A 12,989-nucleotide genomic window follows, 5' to 3' on the forward strand; every position below is an offset into this window, starting at 1 on the left:
CAATGCAGTGATTTAAAATGGTGCCCAAGTCCATTCTATAACAATGGCCTTTTTGAATGTATTCTGAGGTTACAGTCATTGTGTTCCTTATATAATAGGGAAAAAAATAAAGGTATGTGATTTCATGAAGTAGGAACAGTGTTTTCTGTGTGTGCTGAAATCAATTGCAATAGTGGCCGGGTTGGATCAGTGGGTAGAGCAGGCGCACATATACTGAGAGGTTTATGCCTCGACGCAGAGGTCCAGGGTTCGAATCCGACCTGTGAGGATTTCCTGCATGTCTTCCCCCTCTCTCTCTCACCCCTTTTTCACCTAGCTGTCCTATCAAAATAAAGGTGTAAAAGCCCAACAAAAATTCTTAAAATTGCAATAAGTCAAATCAAAATACACATGTTAGTTTTATTTTATCTTCCAATCTTCTGGCATGCAAGGGTGCTCATTTATTTTAATGTCAGACCACAGAAAAAGCCAACCAGAGAGAGAGAGCAAAGTGAAAATAAGAAAGAGAAACAAGGGAGAGGCTATGTCTCGCAATCACAAACACTTAATAGATTCTCGCGATTTGTTTTGCTGCACTGCAGCAGTGGTTCCCTCATGGCCCTCTCTCTGGAAAGGAGGGAGGGTAAAAAAAGAAAAAAGAAAAAAGAAAACATGGCATTCTAAATCTCCGTTTAACTCCTCGCATTAATAACACACCACTCCAACACATGCTCTCTGAGCTGGATTGATCTGTGTTCGTATTGTGAAGAAATATAAATGAATTAGAAAATGTTAAATGTTGAGACGATCCGAGAGTTGTTTTTCTACTATTTCTTTCTCTCACGTGGGGCTGTTTCTCTGCTTATCTTATTATCTCTCGCATCATCCATCTTTTTTTTTATCTTCAACCGTCCAATCCATAAAACGTTCATATCTTCCCCAAATTCATCAAATTATTTCATCAGTATCACTCATACCCCTATTTTCCCTGGCATTTCATTTCTCTGACTAGATCAAAGTAATGTATTAGCCTCTGTGCCAACACAGACATAAATCTCAAAAACATCAATACTATTCTGTGAAAGGTGTTGCCTGCTTCTTGAGGATTTAGACAGATATTTCGATCTTCAATTCTTTCTGTGACAGATCAGCCAATCACTGTAGGAATGTGTGAGACGGCTGATTGAGGAGGCATGGTCTTGGGTCAGAGTATTGACAAACCCTACTGTGAGGGTCAAACCTTTTCACACTTGTACAGTCCTTATGACAGGACACCCTGCAGGGGACCATGGGGACTAACCTAGGCTAATAGGGGCTAGTAGCAGCTCCTCGGCTCAGGTCTGAATGCTTTTAAGATTGTGTTAAACCTGTCTTTCATGTGTGTTAATTTGTGTTTCAACTTGTTTTGATTTAAATCTTCTTATATGTCCACCACACCTATGTATGTATATATGCAGGGTGCGATTTGTAAAGAAAACAGAGGTGGGGATGCTTTTTGATTATGCACAACAAAACAAAACATGCAAGAATTAAATCCCCCTTCCAATACCATGGATATAGTGCCACTCGGCCGGCCATGCCAAAGCCAATATCCAATATCCAATGGAAAATAATCTCAAAATGAAATAGCATAATGTGGTGTCAACATTAAACACAGCGCTTTCAAGCCGGAGAGCGGATTTCACTTAGCGACGAAAACAAAATACTTTCACCCGTTTGTTCCTCGGGAGTGTTTTAATCCAAATCCGATCTTTTTCCTAAACTTAACGAGTCGTTTTGGTGCCTAAACTTAACGGTCCCATGGCATGAAAATTTCACTTTATGAGGTTTTTTAACATTAATATGCGTTCCCCCAGCCTGCCTATGGTCCCCCAGTGGCTAGAAATGGTGATAGGTGTAAACCGAGCCCTGGGTATCCTGCTCTGCCTTTGAGAAAATGAAAACTCAGATGGGCTGATCTGGAATCTCCTCCTTATGATGTCATAAGGAGGAAGGTTACCTCCCCTTTCTCTGCTTTGCCCACCCAGAGAATTTGGTCCACCCATGAGAGAGAGACAACATGGCTTGCAAACAAGCACAGTGGCAGTTGGTCAAGGCCACACCCCCACCCTCCACCTTGCCCCCCCTCTCTCCTCCTCAATAGCATTTAAAGCTACAGACACAGAAATGGCACATACTAAGGAAAGCTCATTGTGGGACTGGCTCTAGTGGCTGTAATTCTGCACCAAGGCTGAATTTCGGGAAAGAGACTTCAGATACAGTATTAGGGGACCACTAAGGTCTATATAAAAGAGACTTCAGATACAGTATTAGGGACCACTAAGGTCTATATAAAAGAGACTTCAGATACAGTATTAGGGACCACTAAGGCCTATATAAAAGAGACTTCAGATACAGTATTAGGGACCACTAAGGTCTATATAAAAGAGACTTTAGATACAGTATTAGGGGACCACTAAGGTCTATATAAAAGAGACTTCAGATACAGTATTAGGGGACCACTAAGGCCTATATAAAAGAGACTTCAGATACAGTATTAGGGGACCACTAAGGTCTATATAAAAGAGACTTCAGATACAGTATTAGGGGACCACTAAGGTCTATATAAAAGAGACTTCAGATACAGTATTAGGGGACCACTAAGGCCTATATAAAAGCATCCAAAAAGTAGCATGTCGTGGGACCTTTAACAGTCATCGCGACATGACGCTTGCTTTTTCTGCTATCTTGCGGTGCCTGTAGCCGGCTCACAGTCACCTACTGGCGGCCAAACAACTGCCGCTGGTAGCTGGCGTCCTGGTGCTCTGTAGCAGCTAAATACAGCCAGCAACTGCCGCTCAGATTTTATCGTTCTATCACACTATAGACTGTTTATGTTACAGCGCTTTACTTAGTCTAAAATACTTCTATTTTAGGTATATAATTAATATATGGTCTAGGCTATTGGTGAAGTAGATGATCACTTTGAGGGGCTGGGAGATAAATTTTGTCCCCACCGGTGATTAAAATAATTGAGCAGAGGCAGGGATATGTAGACCACGCATCCCTCCCTGGAAAATCGCACCCTGTATATGCTGTATGTATATCTAAGTGTGTTTTATGCTTGTATACACATATATATATATACATTTTTGTCTTTGTGAAGCACTTTGGTTCAAACTTGTTTACTTTTAAAGTGATATATAAATGAAATAAACTTGAAACTTAATACAATTCTCTCTTTTTTTCCTGCACTCACGGGACAAAATTAGGCCCTCCTGTAAACATGAACAGGAGCGCTTGCAGTTGAGTACAGAGCTAGAGCTAGGAGGAGGTTAGCCTAGCTTAGCATAAAGACTGGAAGTAATTGGAAACAGCTTGCATGGCTCTGTCCAAAGTTCATCGGCCATCTCCTGGCTCTAGCTTCACATTTAGCTTACAGCAAATTGTCGGTTTTGTGGTTCATTTTTTAATATAAAGTGCTAACTAGTGAGCTTCCGAGGGAATTGTCTCCTGGTTCCAGCTCTATACTAACCGCTTTCCTTTAATTTCATAGGGCCTCCAGACTTCCACTCCGCATATTGTTTTTATTACTTATAGCGCTAAATATTACTTTTTTTATTATGTTTTTTGATTAGCTTTGCTGAACCCTTTTATGGTCATTACTTTGTACCATTAAATGCGGTATCCAGTTCAATATACATGAAAAAGAAAGAAAGAAAAAGTGATTTCATGCAAATGCAGCTGATTGATGGAAACTGGACACTGGAGCAAACAGACTCACTCTGAATAAGGGGCCTAAATGTTTTGATGTTGTATCTAGGCTGTCTAGAAGCTACAAAGTGCGTTGTCATTAATTAACAGACAGAGACAGACTGGGTAAGAACATTTGGAGCAGCATAACCCTTTGGGATTTTACTGAGATAGCCTGTTATGTAGGTTATGTAGCAGCAAAGAATTTCCCAGCTGGGTTGCCCAATGCATAAAGAATCTATCCCTCAAATAAAATGTTACATCAGGTTCTGCAGCAGCCAGAGATAAAATTCCAGTTATAAATTCTGAAGTGCAAATGTTGAATTATCCACTCAGTGCATAGATTTATTCCTGGTGGCCAATAAAAACGATCTCAGCAGCAGCAATAGGTTTCCCAGACTGATGCAATAACACAGCAGCAATGTTCCCATTCTCAAATGCAATTAGTCATTTCCACCTTTCCACTCAAACTCATCTGTCTCCGCTAGCATCCACCAATCACCTGACAGTTTATGGGAAGCACCTTAATATATATATATCATACTTTTTTGTGTGTTATCAAATGAATAAAAAGCAGCAAGCAACAACATTTGCAACAGTGTCCAGAGCTGTTTGCTGATGACTCTTGTGGAACAGCACCCTGGCGATCAATGAGCAAACCGGTGTCACCCTGTGAATGGTGGGTGGGGGGAATCAGTCTAGAGGATCAATGCACTATAAACAAGTTCACTGACAACACCCCCTCTCTCCCACAGCTGAAATAAATACACCTAATTAAGCACCAGAGGTAATGCTGAATTTTAATCAGAGCAACAGATACTGTATAGTGTAGCTCTGAACAAATCAAAACACCACTGATCAAGATCAATACCGCTTAGCGCATGTTTCTTACTTGTGCCATCTCAGCACTATGATGTTACCGAAAATCTGAGAAAGTAACTTTTCTTTTAATGCGACTCGTGCAGCGACACAGATGGCTGTAAGAAACCTTTTTTCTACTGTTAGGTATAATCAGCATGCCCTGTAAGCCAATCAGCGGAGGCCTCATCTAGAAACATTACGAAACACTTTTACAGTCAATCACCCCTCTACCTGTTAAATGTCTGTCCTTCAAGGTTAGGATTTCCTATTTATGCTTTCATATTCAACGTAACTCTAAATATAGTACATATTCTACTTTGTATAATGACAGAAACAACCTGTTTCTAACTGCATTCGGCCGGATATATTATATACAGCGTTCGGTCTTGCCAGGAGGAAAAGCACAGGTGTTGCTAATGACATTAACGATGCAACTAACGAGGAACTAATTAGGACTACATTATTTACACCTGTGCTTTCCCTGCTCTTAAATGTCTAAATGTCTATAACCACCAAGGCAAAACCATTCGGTCCTATGCCGATTGTCATTTCATCTACTATTTAATCCACACACCTGCCTCATGTTCCTATTAATTCAACGTAAACATTACGAAATTATAATTTCGAGGTTGACGTGAACACTTCTTACAAGTAGGGCTGCACGACATGAGAAAAACGTCTAATTGCGATTATTTTGACTGATATTGCGATTGCGATATGATTCACGATATTGGAGGGAATGTTCATTTTTGTGTCATTACTCTCATTTTCATTGAGAAATATTTAAATGAAAAAAATGATAATGATTATAGTGTGATTTTTGCGAGGATCTGTACTAGTGTAGGATGCAGTGTGTAGGCTGGGGAGTCTCTGCAGCAACACAATACTTCATTCAGAATGGTTTGACACATATTTTGCCTATAACAAATATTGCGGCCCCCCCTGCGACTTGAATATTGCACTAGTCCATATTGCGATTTCGATAAAATCACGATTAATTGTGCAGCCCTACTTACAAGTCACAGGTATTAGAGTTCATCCTGAGGGGAACGTTAGTGTCAATCAATCAAATATTTGGCAAGATAATTCAATCAAAACCAAAAAATGCCCACCCTATGATTGCGCTCGATGAAGTCAGGAAGTCACCACAATCAATTGTTATTACTAATAGTCGTATTTTTCGCTACTATTAATATTATTCTACGTTTGTATTATATCCACAGCCAAAATTATATTATTAGCCTTATCTCCATTATTATTATAGTTGTTGGTGTTATTATTGTTGTTGCTGTGCATCTCTCTCTCTATCTAACAACCCAACCGGTGGAGGCCGATGGCCGCCCACCCAGAGCCTTGGTTCTGCTCATGGTTTCTTAGCCTGGACCTACCAGACTCTCGTAGATTTCATTTGTACAGAGAGTCTGGCCACTCTCCATTGACAAGTGAAAAACCTTAACTTCCTTGAAGGCGGGTACTCTGTTGAAGTTTAAAACTATTGGATCTGCCCAGAGCCACTCTGGATCTGCCATAACCAATCGCTAACGTTTGGTCGTGACGTTGGCTTAGCATCGCTAAGCATCCGCCGCCATTACGGAACTACAACTCAAACTAGCGCACGACCTCAACGTCATCGTTCTCAGCCACTCCCTCTGTTCGCTGATTGGACTGCCAAATATTTGGCCGGAGAAAACCCAAGAATATACCGCAAACCCAGACGGTGTACTGAAGGAAAATGAAAATTGACGTAGGAGGGCGGAGCCAGGCTAATGGTTTCTATCCGTTAAAGGGGAATTTATTCTTGTCATTGTCGCTCATGGGGGAATGTTGGGTATGTTTAATATAAATTATAGTGTGGTCTAGACCTGCTCTACATAAAAAGTGTCCTGAGATAACTTCTGTTAGGATTTGACACTACAAATAAAAATGTATTACATTGAATTAGGATTTATTGTCTGGGAGCCATGAATATTTTCATGGCAATCTATCCAAAAATTCAAGATATTTCAATCTGGACAAAAGTGGTGGAGCGACTATCTGTCACGGGCATCCTAGAGCCCAACTTGCTAAAAATCCCACAACTGATTTCCTTGTTCTATTTATGTATTTATTTTGTTACTTTTTGGATACCATTCTCTGTTATAAGTTTCCTCCTAAATCCTCATACCATTTGTCACTGCAAGGACCTAATGTCCTCAAAAAGTGCATACGAGATTGAATTCAGACCAAATACTATAATTTCCTCCACCACAGAGGCCACACAGCACAGCGGCGTCAAGTGCTGTTCACAAACAAAAAGCCCTAACATCATTCAACAGAAAATAAGCAGCATGCCTGGCATATTTATGAGAACCGTGTCAAACCATTTCAAAGAGTATCCACTTGGAAAAATAATGCTTTACAGTGTCTAAGGAGAAGAAGCATAAATCTGATTAAATGGCGAAAGAAAAGAACACGTCTTCTTACTGTGCTCGCACCGCTAAGCTTCTGCTCTGCAGCATTTAGTCACCGGTGAACCAAGTCGCAGAACTACAATAAACAGATTAACTGTTATTTGACTGGTACAGTGAAAAGGCAGGCATGAAATATTCTACAGAGGTTCAGAAATATGGCATATCTGCATAGAAAAAGCTTAAATTTTCTGTTCAATCCACTCATAGTTGTGCTGAAAGTTTTTAGCTTTACCAAGCAGTTTTCCCCAGAAGCAGCAAAGCCCATCCCATTGAAAACATTGGAACATTTCTATGGCAATCAGTCCACAGGAGCTGTTCTAGCACAGATCGTCCAAGCCTCCAGGATGTACCCTGTTTCATTTATTACAAGTGACTTCTCTTTCAATATCATATTGTAATTTAATATTAGCAGCTCATTAAAGTAGTTGTTGTATTTAAACAGATTAATGGCACAAACTGCAGCAAATAGCAAATTCCCCTGCTAGTCCTCAGATTAATGCCCTCTCCCATCATGCCTGTGGGGTTAGTTGATAGGCAGACAGCCATTAGTCACTGGGTGCACTGAATTTATTACAGCCCCTCATTTTCATGTCAGCTCAGTGACTATGCTTTGGCACTAACCCACACTTTGAATATCTTCCTGTTTAATCGGCCCAATGTGAACATGAAACATAAAATCCGTGTTGAGTTCGGAGACCTTATATGCCAATCAAAGCCTAATCCTTGTAATGTATAACAGCCTGCTTATTTATTTATTTTTTTACATTTTGCATATCTGAACAGCAATGTACATCATTTAGCGTCAAACCTAATCTCTGGAGACAGCTGGGATACAAAAGGCCAGTGTTCAGAGTGTGGGTGGATTGAAATGCTACTGCAGCATGTACGTAATGAAGTACCATAATGGAATTATGAGAGATGTTGGCACTTGTCTATTCAGGCCATTACCAAATGGCCCCACCTACGTTCTTTTAGCTGATAGGCCCTGGCCCTGATTCAGGCTCCACACACTCAACTGGACCTGGACTCACTGAAATAACCAGCAGCCTCATCGCTCAGCAGCACATTTTTACTGATGCCCGCAACAGCATTTGATGCTAAGGACCCTAATGATGATTTATGGTATGGCAGGAGCTGTCTGGTTCTGACCTACAAAGCCAAAACACCACCTGGGAAAAATAAGCCATTATTTAACTCCATCGATCGAAAGCCACCTCTGAGGTTTTATTATATATAGTTTGGTTTTTTTGTGCCCCACAGCTAGTCCACATTTATCTACATGACTTAATAGCAGCAATCATTTCAGCTGTACAGAAGGAAATCTTCACGCTAGTCATGGCCTTTGACATGTACACCACTCATGCAGTTAGTTGTCAGAAGAAGCACTATAATGTAGGTGCTGCATTAAAGGATTTTTGGCAGGTGGAAATTTACTTTTGCAGGTCCTTCAGATGCAGCCTCAGGTTGACTTATTTTCATGTGTAATCATCTGCAACTGCTCATATGATTGGCAATCTTATTTCCAAAATAATATATCTTAATACAGAAATTAAATTGAAAGCAAAAAAAAAATAAAATAACTTGAAGAAAATCAATGAACAAAGATGCTTCCATACGGGGCAGGAGGGCAGTGTGACACAGTGACAAGTGACATAACGACAAATGTCCCTGCGGGGACAAGACAGTATATTGCATCGTATGATTATAAACATGTGGACTTATCTTCACGTCATATCGGAGTTAACATTATCACCAGTGTTACGACTTATTAATAGCGCCTACGTCAATCCCCAACTTTAAAACCCGACTAGGAAACACCAAAACACGTCAACCCAATTAAATGCCTATAGGGGATTTTTAGAGCAAAATTAGACAGCACCTTGTTAAAGGGCTTTTTTGATAGTTTTTCCGTATCCGAATTAACTATTGCCATAGTTCACTACGAGTTCAAAGGTTACAGTACTCTCTTAAATCTTCAGGCAGCATATGGTGGATAGTGTAAACAGACACATTTCTCTGCATTGGCATGTTTGACTTTATCAAAAGAATTCATAGAGCACTGTTGTTCACCATTCTGTGTGCAGAGCTTTGATAAAACCTGACCAACTCCCCCCAACAGTAGCTGTGTTCGCAATCTTTTCTTATCACGGAAATAGTGCACTTTACTATAAAATACCCACAATGCACAGCTAATTTGAGTGTACATATAAAGGCTGCATCTCATGGCCCTTATCTGATAGCTCCTTGACTCCTCGGTCCTCGGCTGAGTTCTGTCCCTCCTCGGTGAAGGCCGTCTCAAAGTCTCAGGAGCGAGGAGCGAGCATCGAGGAGCTATAGCCGAGGATACACAAGAGCAGCCTTCCCGGAAGCCGTGCAGCTAAAGGAGTTGCTAACTCCGCCCATACAGCTGACATATTTATGTGACGATCAGAGGAAAGTCTCATCCCTCTAAAACACATTTGCTCGTTGCCTCTCTCCTCCCATGATTTCCTCGCGACTCTCCCGTACCTCCTTGGTGGGAGGGACTAAGACGCGAGGAAGGGAGGCAAGTGGAGGACTCGAGGAGGCAATTTAAGCGACATGAGATGCAGCAGATGTACCCTACATTTTACCCCCGTATACCACAATGCAGCGCGGTCGTGTTTTCCCCGAGGAGAAGAAGAAGCAGAAGCAACCGCGAAAACTGAAAGGCAAAAATAGAGCGGCCTTTAGCTTCTGAACAGTTAAAATGTAACATGCAACATATATACACCCTTTTACTATCCTCTGGAGGGCTCCGTTTGTTTCAGGGACGTATTAGAAGTATTTTTGTTGCTATACAGCTCACTATTTAATAAACGCTATATAGGGAATAGTGAGTGAGTGAGTCAGTGAATGAGGGAACGGTTTTGAACACACCTAGTGACTCTCTAAGCTGATCTAGGCTCTGTCATGAGTCAGCGAGGATCCTGTGTATTTAACCGGCACTGGTGTTTGTTGTTCTCAGACAGGTCTCCTGTCCAGTAAATGGCAATTTAAATTTGAGCTTTTCAGTAACAGGCAAAACAATAATAGAAGTTGTGTCATAACACTGAACTGTGAAATCCTCTTATTGTCCTTTCTCCCCGGCCCGCTTCCCTCTTATTCTGCTCTGTACCAAAGTAGAGATTACTGTGCAGTCAGACCTGAGTGAAACAGCAGTGGGCTGTATCTATTTCTCACTGTGTTCACAAATGGTCCACTGTTGAGGCTAGTTAGATGTTGAGCAAGATAAGCTGTGACTCAACAACGTTAAATTTATGAAACCTCCGCTGAACACTATTTTTGTCCTGGCCTCTCTGCCAGAGCTTCTTTTCTGTGATATTCCCAACAGAGGAAAGTGTAATCATGCATTTATGATAAAAAAAAAAAAGTATCTATGAAATGACATTTAGTAAAATCAAAAGTGTATAGTTCTGGTCACTTTCATAGCATTACAGTCTAGCAGTGAACTCAGTAGAGTGCAGAGGCGATGGATATCCTTGTGTATTTTTAGTATCCTAGTCGATGATCTGATTCTGCTACAGTGGCCCAGTGATTGCTATTGATCTGAAAAAGGCAGACAAATACATGCTGGTTTAGTGTGTGTGTGTGTGTGTGTGTGTGTGTGTAAACATACAGTGCTGTAATGTGTGTGGAAGGCGGACATTTAGCCTAAGCTCTGCTTGTTTGCTTTGGAAAGATGCTGTAGTCTGCTGCAGACAGTCTGACACCACAGCTTCTCTTTTGATAATGATGCAAAGATGCATCAGCATGTACTAAAATGAAGCAATGTAAACAACCTCTTACAGACAGATACCTTAGGGCCCCAGTGTGTCCTCAATGTTAACAGTGAAAAGAAGATAAAGATGTTGCCATTGTTTTTCTTCGTATTTGATAGAAGTCTTTTGTTGTTAGTGTCTGCATCTCTTTATTTACAATCTGCAAGAAGCCTGCTCCGTAGAAGTAGAAAATCCAAAGCCGTATAATAACTGCTCTTGCTAGCTGTTAAAATATTGAAGACCATATTGGCTGATCCCCATTACTTATCCTCTAGCTTTCCAGTAATAAGCTTTCTAAGTATAGGCCACAGTGGTTCTTCCTACACTGAGGACCCATGCAAATGATTCAAGGGGCATAAAGGGAGGAGGACGTATCTTTAAGGTCTCTCCACAAGCATTATTATGTTACTTGGACTATCACGCTGGGATAATGCCCGTCTTCCATTGCACCTAATGAAAATAAACAAATATGTGCATGTCTAATCCCTTTCATTTTGTTGGTGGGGAGGAAATTAAACACAGGGATGTAAATCATTGCCAGGTTTCATTTCTGGTATTGTTCTACATCTTGGATCCCTGGGTTATGCTCGGAGAACATCATTTGGGGTAAGTGAATTATACAGTGAAGCTTTTGTAAAAAGGGGGAGGGGTCATTTTGTAAGAACTTAAAAGAAAAAAGGAGATTACGTCTGGCTCTAGTCGAGCCTTTGAAGTCTCCTTGCTGTTTCTAAAGCTGTAATGTCTCTTTTATATTACATAGCTAGAGTACACAAGTTGGTTACTCGCAAAAACAATTGAGACACAGCCAGTGAAGTGATCCCGACTGGTCCTGGCTAATGCCGCCATGCTAACCCTGCTAATTGCTAACGTTACCGGAGGACCAGGCAAGCAGGCTGTTTACAACGTATAGCCTGTTCAGCGGCTGTAGCCGACAACAGTGAGTTATTTTAAGCCAAGAGAGGAGGGGCTGTAAATCGGAAAGAGAGGACCGTGAGTTTGCAGTGTGTTTAGCAATTGTTGCTGTAATTCTAAGCAAATAAAGTGTGTTCAGTCGGGTGGAGAGGACAGCAAGGTAGTGTTATTTTTAGCGGTTCCTACCGTAATTCTAAGCCGAGAAGGTGTGTCTGACCGGCGGGTGGAGAGGACAGCGAGGTTGTGGGTTTTTTAGCAGATCCTACCGTAATTCTAAGCCGAAAAAGTGTGTCTGTCAGTCGGATACAGAACTCAGCATGAGCATGGGCTTTTATGACTGTCAACATAGCCAGCATCTAACGTTAGCTACTCCGCTGTGCTGTGGAGTAATGTCTGGCTATGTGAGAATAGCGTCTAGCAACATTGTTGGATGCTGCGGTCTCAGCCTGGCAACCAACGTGAACTTCCAGTCTGGGGAGGTGGGGGCGGAGGAGAGGACTCTCTCCAGTATTTTGAATTTGTACTGCGGTAACTATTTTAAACACTAGCGGGCTGATACTGATATCCTATGAATGTGGAATCAATTAGTACCAACCATGTCATGCTAACTTTTTGGGAAGTGGGCTAAATAACGCTCCAAAGTTAGGCTAAATTTTGGCGAGGGAAAACTGGCATGGCCATTTTCAAAGGTGTGCCTCAAGATATCTGCATGAAAATGGGTTTTAACTCTCGCCTTTACAGACATGTACACTTTATACTAATCCCATGCAGTTTGGGGCAAGAACCATGCAGGTCTTAACATACAGTATAAATGTGTAATAACATTTCTGCAATCCTTTCTACAATCTAATCTTTCCTAAATAGTATTGGAAGCTAACTGAGATTCTTGTGGAGTTAATGAGCCCAAATGTACTCATGTGTGATGATGTTAGTCCACAAAGTAGCCATTTTATTGCAGTGAGACCATTTTTTAAACTTGACTTCACTGTATAAAATGACCTGTTATAACCTCAAGGACAATCACAGCCTCATCAATCTTTACAAAATCAAACTAGAGACGTGGGGCATTCAGAGGCCTGTATATTAACAATAAGGGGGTTTCTGAGCAGTTTACAGAACATAAATGCTTGCCATCCAATCACCGAAAAATGCAATTCTTACAGAATTCTCCAAATGTCAAGATTTTGATACCAAATCACAGCATGTGTTTTTCTATGGTGTTCCTTGAGGTCTTTGTGTCTTAAGGTGGTATTTTAGAGGGATTTTTGACAATTCT

This window comes from Sander lucioperca, chromosome 9 (assembly GCF_008315115.2).
Source record: "Sander lucioperca isolate FBNREF2018 chromosome 9, SLUC_FBN_1.2, whole genome shotgun sequence".
In the NCBI taxonomy this organism is placed as follows: Eukaryota; Metazoa; Chordata; class Actinopteri; order Perciformes; family Percidae; genus Sander; species Sander lucioperca.